This window comes from Pogona vitticeps, chromosome 2, assembly GCF_051106095.1.
Source record: "Pogona vitticeps strain Pit_001003342236 chromosome 2, PviZW2.1, whole genome shotgun sequence".
Lineage (NCBI taxonomy): Eukaryota > Metazoa > Chordata > Lepidosauria > Squamata > Agamidae > Pogona > Pogona vitticeps.
The window spans coordinates 4039125-4045174 of NC_135784.1; positions in this window are offsets into that span (position 1 = coordinate 4039125).

Below are 6050 nucleotides of genomic sequence, written 5' to 3' on the forward strand. Positions count from 1 at the left end.
AAGTTACTTATCAATGCAGCTTGAGGTTTCAGTTCTGGGTGCCTGGAGAAAGGAAGATGGCAGTGGAACTGGAAGAGGAACCAGATCTGCTTTGGAGAAAATTTGAAAGGGGAATGGAAATCCACTTAACTAAGGAGCCCATTTTATCACTCCCCACAAATGGGTGGCAGCCTCTGTGAAGCAATACCATGAAACCCAAATGGAGCTTCTCTTCCCTAATTTATCCTCAAGAGGTAGAACAACACACCTCAAACTCTTCTCTGTGAAACCCTATATTTCAACGGCAATGCAATGAATCAAATATGTTTAATTCAAGAAAGTGCTCCCTGAGCTTGCCAATTCCCCTTTCTAAATTGGGAGTATGGACTCTACCTCTTCTGTCCCGGCCTGTAGGTGAGAATATTTAGACCCTTTTTCTTGTGGCTTCCCCTTTCAACTGCTGGTGTTCTTTCAGGAATTGACTTCATATTTTCTCAGGGGAAAATGGGATCTTCTACATCCAGACTAGAGAGCTCCACACACGGATGTCCTACTTGAGATTTCTGGAAAACAAGAAGGTCTCTCAAGGTAAGAGTTTTCAGCCTCTGTGTTTCTTGTTGCTTCCTGCCAGGATGCAGCTGTTTAACAGGAATAATGAAGTTAGAAGTAGCCTAGTTAAATTTGAAGTTGAATCCCCAGCTCAGGGCAGGGATCAAAATAAAAGTAAATCTGATGGATTAGGGTTTGAGTTCCAGTTCTTTAATCATTAGTGTTGCCCTCTTCTAAACTTGTCCAAGTTTGTTGGCATCCTCCTTAAAGGGACCCAGTCAATCATAGCCCCCTCCGTTGCTCTAACCAGCCACGCTGGGCAAAGGTCAACTGTCGATCCCAGACAAGTTACTGCATCATTTAAAAGAATTTCCTAGACGTCCGCTCGTACTTCTGACTAGAAGGACAAGTCATATAAAATTTCCTAATTTGTGCCATGAAGTCAGAATTGACTTACAGTGAGTGACTCTAATAAGGCTTTCAAGGGAAGTGAGATACTTAAGAAGTGGCTTTACCAATTTCACTCCCTCATAACCCACAGAGGATTCGGACCCTGGTCTCCAGAGTCCTAGTCTGTCTTTACCTCCACTACACCACATTGGGTATTCTTTTTTTTTTGTCTTATTTAAAAAATCTAAAGTTGAGATTCAAAATGTAAGTTAATAATATGTCAAAATTATAACATTTGCTTGTATCCACGATCAGCAGTTCCTAACCTTGGATCCCCAGATGTTCTTGGATGACAACTTCAGACATCCTGGCCAGCGCAGCTAGCGGTGACGGCTTCTTCTGGGAGTTTTAGTCCAAGAACATCTGGGGCCCCCAGATGGGCAACCACTGCCCTTGACCATGTACGGGGCTAGCTTAAGCCATCCGAATGTCCTTCAGTTTCAAATCCTTTTCCACTATGTCTGAAGGAACTTTCTTTGATATGTTTATTTCAGAAAACATATGTGGTATGATTACTGTGTTATCACTATTGCATCTTGAGACTGACAACCAAATAATTAAAGAACGAGTTCAGATCTCCACAGCCTAATGAACTGCATGCAAGAGTATTGAAGGAATGCGTTGTCATGGTTTTGACTCAAATTTTACAAAGCCTGGTAGAATGAAAGCCTTTAAAGCAAAGGATCTGGACCCCGAGATACTGTAACATCAAGGTCTACTCACACCAAGGTATTTGAGTGACCAAGAGTGGACTATAGGACTTGCAAAAGCCGCCTCTGGTCAGCAGTAGAGTTGGAAAGGACCTGTAAGGATGTCAAGTCCAACCCCCCTGCTCGGTGCATCAATCCCAATTAGAGTGTATCTGACAGATGGCTGTCAGGCTTTCTCTTCAATGCCTCCAGCAGTGGAACCTTCACTACCTCCCAAGCTAGTCGGCTCCATCCTCGTACTGGCATATTAACACATGCAACATAAATACAGATAATACTCTTTCACTTCTCTCCTTTCTTGACTCCACCCGGAACTGTCAGCTATGGCAAGATTATTCTGTCCTGTGACCTTGTTCCCAAGCTTGGCTAGAGAACTAACTCTTTCAAGCTTTAGTTTTTCAATGCATCATACGTTTCCACTGGGCTGCTTTCCCCCTATGCCCTGTAATTATTTGAACACCCTATGCACGTGAAATTTTATATGTTGGCATTCCTCCCTGCTCCTTCCCTGGAAAGTTGAGGATTTGAGCGTGTTTCAATGTTAGTTTTACTAGCAAAAACCAATGTTAAACCTGAATGGTATATTTTATGCAATCTCAGTTCAAGTGTTTCCAGGTGTTTTCCATAATATTTCCTGATTCATTTTCATTTCTACTTGGAAACAAAGTCATCCTGCCCTCAATGATTGGTCCTTATACATAGATCAATGTGAAGCTGAAATATTTCATAACTAGTTTCTTATTACCATTTTGTAGACTAAGATGGTTATAACATAGAAATGATCAGAAAAGTTATTTCCATATTTCAAAATATTTTAGCAATTAAGATGTTTGCATTTTAAGTAAGCAAAGGGTTTTCACAGTCAAAAATCAAAAGTAATCAAGTCACAAGAACCTTTTCATTTTCCTTCTGCTGCTCCTTGGTGCAGTTCTGGGTTTTTTCCCTTCCTTCTAACAAGAGAAATCCAATACCTTCACTTCAACCCAAATGAGATTCATTTCTGTGCTGTGCTCCCCATGGTTTTTTTCCTCCTTCAGGTAACAAACGAGAGAAGCAATATTATATGTGGCCAAGACTTCTTTAACCAAAAAGAAGCATATGGGAAGAAAGAAAAGCCAGGAAATGAGATACCAAAAATGAGAAATACGGCAAAAGGGAAGAGAGACACCAAGAGGGAAAAGGAAATTTCCAGCTTCTGCAGATTATGGACCGAGAACTCCCAGAAGTACAAGCTGGATTCCGAAGAGGCAGAGGAACTCGAGACCAAATTGCTAACATGCGCTGGATTATGGAGAAAGCCAGAGAGTTCCAGAAAAACACCTACTTCTGCTTCATTGACTACACAAAAGCCTCTGACTGGGTGGACCACAGCAAACTATGGCAAATCCTGAAAGAAATGGGAGTGCCTGACCACCTTATCTGTCTCCTGAGAAATCTATATGTGGGACAGGAAGCAACAGTTAGAATTGGTCATGGAACAACTGACTGGTTCAAAATTGCAAAAGGAGTATGACAAGGCTGTATACTGCCTCCCGGCTTATTTAACTTATATGCAGAATACATCATGCGGAAGGCTGGACTGGAGGAATCCCAAGCCGGAATTAAGATTGCCGGAAGAAATATCAACAACCTCCGATATGCAGATGATACCACTCTGATGGCAGAAAGTGAGGAGGAACTAACGAACCTTGTAATGAGGGTGAAAGAGGAGAGTGCAAAAAACGGCCTGAAACTCAACATCAAAAAAACTAAGATTATGGCCACTTGCCCCATCACGTCCTGGCAATTAGAAGGGGAAGATATGGAGGCAGTGACGGATTTTACTTTCTTGGGCTCCATAATCACTGCAGATGGTTGTCAGCAAACACGGCGTTCGAAAACGTCCGCGTAAGCCTGGACAGAGAGTAATCAGGAGTTTGCACATGCTAAAATAGGCTGAGTGAGTCCAAGCTCAGCTAGCCATGCTACAACACTCCATCTTACAAGTCTGCCCACATAAGAACACCCTTGTACTCTCAGATATTACTGTGAAAAGATCAAGTGGGCTTTGTAGTCCTTAGACTTAACTTGCACCACTGACAGGACTCCTTAAGTATGCTAGGCCGAGGCAGCACTCTCAGATGACCCTAAGACAAGTGTACTGTTCAGGAAACCAATTGATTTTTATAATCTTTAATTTATTAAAGAATAAGCATGTTACTAGGTATCAAAACCAAACTAAGTCAAAGCAAGTAAATAAGCATTGTGTTAGTTATTTACAACTCTGTAGTGAGGCAAAGAAAACATGAAAAATAGAAAAGTGTTCAAAAACCTTACAAAAATACAAAAAGCCATTAAAAAGAATAACAACAGTTCCAGTCCAGTATTTCATTAGTAAAAACAAAATAATCCAAGTAGGTTATAAAAAGGCTATAGTCCTCAGTGATCCTGTAGAACAAAAAATCCTGTACTAAAAAGAAAAATTCAGTAAAAGTCCCATTGTCCTTAGGAAAGAAAAATCCAGTAAATGTACCATTGTCCTTACAAAATTACAAGAGCATAGTCCATATGAAGTATTCCAAAAATAAGAGTTCATAGAGAAATAATCCATAGTCCTTAGGAAAAAGCCCATAAATCCAAGGGTAATCCAGTATAGTACAAAGATCAGTCCATGTAAAGGTTAGTCCCGTGTGTCACGAATGAATGGAGAGTCGGTCTTGAATGACAATGTCCATAGGGAAAAAGTTCCTTTTTCAAGAGTAACTGGCAAGGGCTTATCGCACCTTCCCACGATGTCATCCAATCAGAGTTCGTTACTAGGCAAACAGTCCTGTTGCACCACATGACTTCTTTCCCATACACACCAGATGTTATATGGGTTTACTGTGGTTTCGCAAAGAGTCACAACAATTCCCATCTAATCACACCGAGTCCTTTTCTCAGGCTATCCGAATAACATTCTCTCTGCTCGCCTAGAAAACAACCTGTTAGCATAGCATAGATACTTTATACAAAGAAACAAGATGGAACCTCTCTTGCTCATTTCTTAATTACAAACCCCATATTCCTTACAAGACTTTAACTCAAAAACCCATCTCATCACAATGGTGACATCAGCCACGAAATTAAAAGACCCCTGCTTCTTGGGAGGAAAGCAATGACAAACCTAGACAGCATCTTAAAAAGCAGAGACATCACCTTGCCGACAAAGATCCACATAGTCAAAGCTATGGTTTTTCCTGTCGTGATGTATGGAAGTGAGAGCTGGACCATAAAGAAAGCAGACCGCCGAAGAATTGATGCCTTTGAATTGTGGTGCTGGAGGAGACTCTTGAGAATCCCCTGGACTGCAAGGAGAACAAACCTATCCGTTCTAAAGGAAATCAACCATGAGTGCTCACTGGAAGAACAGATCCTGAAGCTAAGGCTTCATTACTTTGGCCATCTCATGAGAAGAGAAGACTCCTTGAAAAACACCCTGATGTTGGGGAAGTGTGAAGGCAAGAGGAGAAAGGGATGACAGAGGACGAGATGGTTGGACAGTTTCACCGAAGTGACCAACATGAATTGGACGAAACTCCAGAAGGCGGTGAAAGATAGGAGGGCCTGGCGTGCTCTGGTCCATGGGGTCATGAAGAGTTGGACGTGACTTAATGACTAAAGAACAACAAGACTGTCATGATCAATGTGAATCAGCCTGGCCTTTGGTCTTCTGATTTGGATATGCCCCGCACTGCTACTGAGGGTTCTCTTGCTCCCCCCTCGTGTGTGTGTGTGTGTGTGTTTTGCATAGAAAGAAGCTGGGAAGACATTCCCATGCCAGGATCAGCTCCCTCCCACCCAGCTGACCCCCACCTTCTCCTCCCATCCCTCCTGCTGCTCTTCCTCCCCCTTGGCAGCCCCTCCTCTTCTCTGCACCCTCCCGGGGGACTTGCAGCTTTTCCCAGGATTTGGGAAAGAGGGAGGGGTGGGATTTCTTCAGGGGGGCAGGCTTGAGACTTTGGCTCGAAAAGGAAAATTTGGGTGCGGGAGGGGGAGAACCAACTAACTTGTTTCATTCCTTTTTTTACACCCACCGGTGCTTGCTGGATTCAGGGCAAGTGTGTGGTGTGGGTGTGTTTGGGTCTTCTCGGAGGAAAGGAGTTCGAGCCCTTCCTGTTACCTTGCTCGGAGGAAACATGGGGGGGAGAATCCCTCCCTCACCCCCAGCATCTCATCTCTCCCCTGAAGATCCCGTGGGGGGGGTGGATGTCTGCCTTGCAAAGCCTTTTGCAGAGAAGCCTTTCCCCCCTCCTCCGAAATGCTTTGAGGTCTGACCCCCTCCCCCGAATTAACGTGATGCACCGAAGGGTCTGCCAGAAACTCCCGAGGAGACCCTTTTCA